Here is an 8,122-nt window from a genome sequence, read left to right as displayed (position 1 = left end):
CCTCCCCCAAAAAAAACAAACAAACAAACAAAAAAAACAAGGTATAAACCTTTTTAAAAAATTATATATATCTATTAGAGATGGACCGATCCGATATTACGTATCGGTATCGGTCTGATACTGACCTAAATTACTGGATCGGATATCGGAGAGAAACAAAAAATGTAATCCGAGCCATTAAATATCAAAAAAGCACCTCACAAAACTTGTGACACGGCGTAACTCGGCTCATAACCGTAGCACGTCGGAGCAGTATGCATCACGTGATAGAGCGGCTGTGGCGTGCGAGACCTGTCGGTGGTCTGGTTGAGCATTTGGAGCCTCGCTACCAACCCGGCATTTCATCTACAAGTTACCCCAGAGAGAAGTAAAGCAAGTGTGTAAGTTCATCTCTGAATGTTTGTAAAGCATTCCAGCGTTAAGCTTAACAACCGATATATGGAGCGACTGCCTCTCTCTCTCTCCCTCCTGCTGCTGCTTCAATCATGAAACTGATCAATGATCAGCTGATCGGCTTTTCTGTCGCGACTCCGTCTCTCTTCTTTGTTTTTGGCCCACTTCGCACCAGAAAGAGGAAACCAGCGGCTGAACAACAGCAGCACGTTTAAGCTTGATAAGCTGTTGTTAGAATTTATTTAATATTACTTTCTACACCAGGATCTTTTTCTACGCAGCTGACGGCTGGTAACTGTGCAGGGGCGGATCTAGCAAAGTTTAGCCAGGGGGGCCGATAGGGCATGAACAGGGAAAAGGGGGCACAAAGACATACTTTTCTTTCTTATTCTCATTTAAAATGTCGAGCTTTTATTAAATAATTATCTGAATCTTACACCCTAAGTTTTAATCTGATGAAAAATGTATAGAAGTCCATTACTGTATATAGTACGCACAACACCACAGCACTGGCCAAGAAATCACAGCAGCGTCTCTTCTTTCTCCGCAAACTAAGAAGAGCAGGAGCACCAGCCCCCATCATGTACACTTTCTACAGAGGCACCATCGAGAGCATCCTGTCGAGCTGCATCACTGTGTGGTTTGGAGCCTGCAATGCGTCCTGTCATAGAACCCTCCAACGCATAGTGAGGGCTGCAGAGAGGATCATTGGTGTCTCTCTCCCTTCCCTCCAGGACATTTACAGCACCCGTCTCACTAAAAAAGCCCTTTGCATAGCGGCTGATCCCACGCACCCAATGCAAAGCTTCTTCAAGCTGCTGCCGTCAGGGAGGAGACTGCGGAGTCTCCAGGCCAGGACCAGCAGACTGAAGGACAGCTTCATCCATCAGGCTGTCAGGAAGCTTAACTCCCTTCCGATTCTGCCTCCTCTCCCCTCTTCTCCTTCATGGTCTCACTGAACTCTGTCACACACACTCACACACACACACACACTCTCTGACTTCACTCACTGGCCTGCACCAGTTACCAGTCACTTTGTGGAGCGTTGGACTGCCAGTACCTCATAAGACTTTGTTGTCATACCATCTCTTACCGTATATTACTAATCTCCATTTGCACTATTTGCTTATTTGCACTACTCTGCCTGGTTTACACTCATGGTCATTTATCCTTACTTGAATATTGTATATTGTATATTGCATAGCTTTCTTGTTATATGTAAAATTGTATTGTATTTATTTAAATTTTTATTTTTAATTATTTTATTTGCATTTTTTAATCTAGGGTTTGAGAGTAACGAAATTTCTATTCTCTGTATGTCCTGTACATGTGGCAGAATTGACAAATAAAGTTGACTTGACTTGACTTGACTTGACTAGTAACTTTTAAGCAGAGGTGGGTAGTAACGAGTTACATTTACTTGAGTACGTTTTTGAAAAAAATGTACTTTTAAAGTACCTTTTTTGCACGATACTTTTTACTTTTACTTGAGTACATTTGTGAAGAAGAAACAGTACTTTTACTCCGCTACATTTGCAAAATTCGACTCGTTACTTTTTAAAAAAATAATTAGTTTAACACATTAGATAACATGCCGTCAGTGGAGTTTCCGGTAACTTTTTTACCAATCAGATGTGGCCATGCAGTCACATGACCAGTTTGAAACTGTGGCGGGCAGAGCGGCCCAAGCGTTTCAAAGTAGCGACACACGGAAAGAAGAAACACATGAAAACATGGCAGAGCCAGTCGTCTACGCTAGAGCTGAAGAGGATGAACAGCCTCTTCAGCTGTAGCGTGTTTCTCTTAAAAGCAGCACAAAAGAACTGCTGTCTGCAGCGTCGGTGTCTTCAGTGAGAGCCAAAACAACAACTTTTCAGCGTGAAACAACTCAGCTCGTGTAACCTGAGGAAACGGTAAGTTCTCTCTAAATATCTTTTAGCTGTGGTTAGCTGGATGTCAGTCTGATGTTACAGCAGCTGTGTCGAGCTCGAGCTGCGAGTCATAGTTTCAGTGCTACGTTGTAGTGAGACAAGTTTGTGGGTGTTTTGTGCAGCTTCAGCTGTCCTGTTAACTGCTCGCTGGTTAGCTAGCTGAGCTATAAGCTAACAGCTAGCCTGGTTAATGACGCTAGAGTTCCACGCACATGTAAACAGCTCGTCTCTACTGCTTTAACTGTTAAAACAGAGGCAACACTGCGGCTGACAGGGTTTATTATGTGAAACAGCAGCTTGTTTAGTTTAAACAGTTCCAGTTTATTCAGCTCCTGCTCAAACTGTACAATTAAATTTCAGGGGTTAGAAGTTCATAGGTCACGATGCAGGTCTCACACTATACGGCCTGATGCTCTGATGCGACCTGAGTGCTCAAACTGTGCGTTTATAACATGAAGCTTATCATACAAAATCTGTCCCTCGCTCTCCCTCTCTGTCTTTCACTCACACAGACACACCACCGTCAACTTTGCTAAATTACTAATGACAAACATTGACCAGGCAGCTGTGATTGAGCAGCAATGTCCATCCAACTCTTTTCATGGTTGTTGTAGTCGTAATAATTTTGTGAGGTCACGGAAGCGTAGAGCTGCCACCCAGGCAAAAGAAAAATAGAAAAGTGAAAAGTATATTGTTCTAATAATATACCTTTCACGTTTGAACAATATAATATCAGGTTATTACAATATACAGAATTATCACGTTCGTACAATATAAATATTATAGAGGCTACATCGCAGCTCCAGTCACGCTTCCATCACCGTCTTTCTCGTCTTTTCTCAGACTAACAGCCAAACAGGAGGATCTGTTGGCGAGCACTGCTTAGCACTGGTTCTTATTTTAAACTTAATCTGGAATTCATTGCAAACTGTTTGTGCGGGATATGAATGACAAGATTTTGTTTTTCTACAGGAGTTAGTAAAAACATCTCCAGTGGGATCAAATCTTCTTGCCAAACATCTGCAGCTTGGCAGTGTATACAGCACTATAATGACCAGACCTAATTCTTTTGAAAACCATACATCTTTCCACAGGTCTCCACTTCATCAGACATCACCTAGACTCAGAGCTGGATGAGGCAGCACAAACAGCAGCCTATTCGACGAAGATGATGGATCCATGGGGGCAGGAAAGCCAGAAGCAGGGCTGGAGAGGTACCTTTCATGTCCATTCACTGGAGGTGTGGATCTATTGCATGGCGTTCCTCACATCAAGAAGCTGTCGATCAAAATCAGTACAGCTCTTCCTGCATCTGGAGCTTGTGAAGGACGTCTCAGTCATGCAGGACTCCTGTTCACTGCTGAATTCAATTCAATTCAATTCAATTTTATTTATATAGCGCCAAATCACAACAAAAGTTGCCTCAAGGCGCTTCATAGATACAGAGAAAAACCCAACAATCATATGACCCCCTATGAGCAAGCACTTTGGCGACAGTGGGAAGGAAAAACTCCCTTTTAACAGGAAGAAACCTCCGGCAGAACCAGGCTCAGGGAGGGGCGGGGCCATCTGCTGCGACCGGTTGGGGTGAGAGAAGGAAGACAGGATAAAGACATGCTGTGGAAGAGAGACAGAGGTTAATAACAGATATGATTCAATGCAGAGAGGTCTGTTAATACATAGTCAGTGAGAAAGGTGACTGGAAAGGAAAAACTCAATGCATCATGGGAATCCCCTGGCAGCCTACGTCTATTGCAGCATAACTAAGGGAGGATTCAGGGTCACCTGGTCCAGCCCTAACTATATGCTTTAGCAAAAAGGAAAGTGCTGAACAGTTGTAGCTTCACAGAAAGAACCTTGAGAGCAAACTGCTGCTGAAGCTTAACCATCACCTCACTGAGTGAAGAAATGGCACATTTTTGCTGAATATGCAGAAATAGATGCACACCCATACAACTTATGGTAAACTGAGCTGCCTTGTATGTTGTAGATGCCTCGTTCTGTTTTCTCTGAGGCTGCTGTGCCATTTGGAGCAAAAATGAATATAAAGTTTACAGCATATCTCGTCACTGGAAATTGTTTGCACTGTTTATATATTTATATTATTTACTGCAGGTATTGGTGAAAAAAGCTTTATGTTGTGAAAAAATGAAATCTGGAAATTAGAATTGTTGTGCCTTATTTTGTTGATGTTTTTACATATATTCCTGTTGAAAATACTAAAATTTGTATATTTATTTATTTTTGTTTGTCTGATAGCATTTATTTAAAAAATAAATCGGACATTTCAAACAGTTACTCACTACTTGAGTAGTCTTTTCACCAAGTACTTTTTTACTCTTACTCAAGTAACTTTTTTGAAGACTACTTTTCACTTTTACTTGAGTAATAATGTTTTAAAGTAATGCTCTTACTTGAGTACAATTTTTGGATACTCGACCCACCTCTGATAAAATGTCACATTCTGCAAGCAGACTGTCCACAACAATCCGTCGAGCTTTATCCCCTGCACTCTGTCCCAAACGTAGACCACGACAGTTGTAAGATAATACCCGAATAGACATCTTCATGTTGATACGTTGGTACCAGAAGGCGCAGTTATCTCCCCTGCTGGATCCCCTGAGCTTGGCACCACCGTACCGGGCTTACGAGGTTCATAAAAACGCCGGACCAGAGCCCCTTCAGGCCAGAGTTCAGGATTGTACATTTCACCCACATCATTACATTCAGCAGTAACCTTGAAAGAGCCGAACCTGCTACGTTTCCTAGCAATTTTTTGACAGGTTACATCTCTTTTGAGTTTCTCTCTTAAATACAGAGCAAGAGTTTCTGCATCTACATCCAGGGCAAATTTAGTGGCTAACACGCTCACCAATTCAGTTTTCACAGTTCTGATTGTACTCACAGCTCCAGGGCCGATAATCGATACAGGTCCAGGCCTCTTATTGTGTCCAGTGGTAGCAGCATGCATTCCTGAACCCGAATTAACCTTCTCCAGCTTGTGACGAGGCTTGCTATTTTTCACAACTTTACTTCATTGTGGGAGCATGTAAGAAGCACTGTCTCAACGGGATCCTCCGTTGTTGCAGTAGTTTCCATATTACGACCTGAGGCTGTCGTCGGAGCCCGATCTTGACCACATAGCAACATCTCCGGACAAAACGCCGACACTGTCCCAGTCCTTGAAGCAGCCAAAGCTCCGGCTCCCTGCCTTCCGCGTGGGCCGCCTTTGCTTCGACTCCCCCACCGCTCCTCTGCGTGTTTCCCCAGGGGAAAGTGGGAAGCGGTCCCCGACCCCTGAGCATTCAGTAACAGGCTCAGCCGGCACCTCAGACTGACAACCAAGAGCAGTCACACGTTGGTCGACCTCCACAGCATTGGTCATAACTTGCTCGCAGACATCCGCCTGTAGTTTGACTACATGTTTTAAAGCACCCACCTCAGCACACAGCTGGTCCATTCGCCGTAGTAGACAACACACATCCATGCTGGAGTATGTAACAGGCGGCAAATCATCCAGGTGATGAGAGAGAAATCTTGGGATATTCTCCTGTCGCGAAATCGATCAATGTAGAGCAGTGAGACAAACCACGGAGGCCCCAGAAAAGTGCAATCAAACGGTGAGTTTATTAACAGCCAGGAGAAAACATCAGCATATGTCCTCTGACCAAAATACATGTTGTGGATACTTATAAAGCAGTGGGGTACACGCCCCCCCATGGCGTCAATGACAGATTAAAATAGGTTCCAGACATTAGTCACAGTTAATGGTACATCTTGTACATCTTTAATAGCTATAAGCAGACATAGAACTTCTCTTTTCTATAACACCTTCCATACAAGGTAATAAACTTGAGTTAAGGCCTCAGGCCTGACACATTCCTAGATTATATGTATTATATGTATTGTAAGCATGCATTGCAGTTATCCTTCTATGTTCTAGTTTCCCTCAGCATGTATCACCTGGACAGTCACGCCAGTGAAGCTTAAGACCCTTAATGAACCGAACATCAACTCAAAATAAGCACAAATGTGCAATGTGTATAAAATACTTCTGACCGTACTTGTAATAAAAGTTAACATAATGGAAGGATCCTCAAATGGACATCTTCAATCAACAACTGTAATGCAATATCAATACTGTGAGAAATATTATTAAATGGAATAATGCTGTAAAGAATGTTATTAATGCAGTTATAATGATGCAGATTATATGGCAGCAATAAAAGAATTTCTGGATCTCCACACTCCCCACACTCATTCAGCACTACAGAGTTTAATATTGCTGGCGTCTTTATGCTGTCCTTTATATCCAACGCACCGCTGTGAGGTAGTGGGGCAGAGCTCAAACAAAACTTTCTTGGAGGCTTCAATCCCCTTGGATTCAAATGTGTTCGTGGCCAACAACACAATTTCCTCCTGACTTAAAGTTTAGATTTTTACAGCAAATGTGTGATAAGCTGCAGGATTCAAACACAAGTGTAACATGTCCATACTTTTATTCCACAATCAGAGAGAAAGAAACAGAGAGAGAGTGCAGGACAGACAGACAGGTGACAGTCTCAGGTGTACACACTGCTACACAACAGCACAGAGAAGGAGGATTTAGTGTTTGTGTTATTACGAGTGTAAACAAGAAGAGTTCCAGATGGTCCAGTGGACACATGTGTGACTGCTGTGATTAAAGCATCTTTCTTTCAGCTTAACGAGTGAACCGTCAGCTCGTTCAAACACACGTTAAAGTCCGTTTGGCTCGACACCACCGAGCAGAGGCAGCAATATAACATAGCTAACATTAACAGTGCAGTGAATCCTGCTTGTGCCGTGATATTCAGGACTGCAAACCGAGCAGCATCACTGACTTTCAGCTTGTTGTGTTTGTGGATATATGACTGACTTTAATTATCCATAAAATCATCACATTCTCTGAAAGATTAAGGTCGACTATTGAACGGCGCATATTTTAAAGTAAATGCTCTAAAACCAAGTTAGTACAAACGTCACTAATGTCACACAACTTTGCTGACATGTGGCCAACAGCAATGTTTTAATGTTCTTCATTATTAAACATTCGCACATAAATAAGTGACGTCATATTCAGTACTTACTTTTGACAGTTCACTCTTCGCCCGCTCCGCTTCTGCCGTATTTTGCGGCAAAATTATCCACACCCACCGCCACGCTATGAATTGTGGGATATATGGGACCACGAAGCGTGCACCGGACCACGCTTGATATTTGGAGAAATCGACGGCGCATTTGGAGTATGCTTTGAATTGGGACAGCCGTCCTTGCGTCGCTGTGACGTAATAGGTCTCAAAATGCGTACTCGAAGCGTTAATGGCAACGTGTACAACCATTGGAGATGTGAGCAGGACAGACGGAACAACTGACGGGAAAAGTGTGGACTTTATACCAGTTTTTAAACTGCGTTGATCGGCCACGTAAAACCAGAGTTGTGATAAAATATCTGCAATGTTTGGTTTTCTTCCTGAATACTGTCGTTGTTTATATTTACTGCGGGAAGAAACGGTAAAAACTGCGTTTTATAAGGAAAACGCTACAAAGCCTGTGAGCAAAGATGAAAGCAAAACACCCCGCCCTTTCCCATTGGTGGAAAAATGTACCATGTCGACCAATCAAAACATGGCATTTAGTTGTTAAGAAACTGGAGGAAGTTTTAGGTAGTGATGTGCGATACCACTGATTTCCTTTCCGATCCAATACCAAGTAAAATTCAGGGTGGTATCGACGATACTGATCCGATACCGACACTTTGTACAAAAACATTTTTCTTA

Source organism: Perissodus microlepis, chromosome 20 (assembly GCF_051167445.1).
Source record: "Perissodus microlepis isolate ML-2025 ecotype Zambia chromosome 20, ASM5116744v1, whole genome shotgun sequence".
Lineage (NCBI taxonomy): Eukaryota > Metazoa > Chordata > Actinopteri > Cichliformes > Cichlidae > Perissodus > Perissodus microlepis.
The sequence above is the reverse complement of the archived record's forward strand: the minus strand, read 5'-3'. Positions refer to the sequence as shown.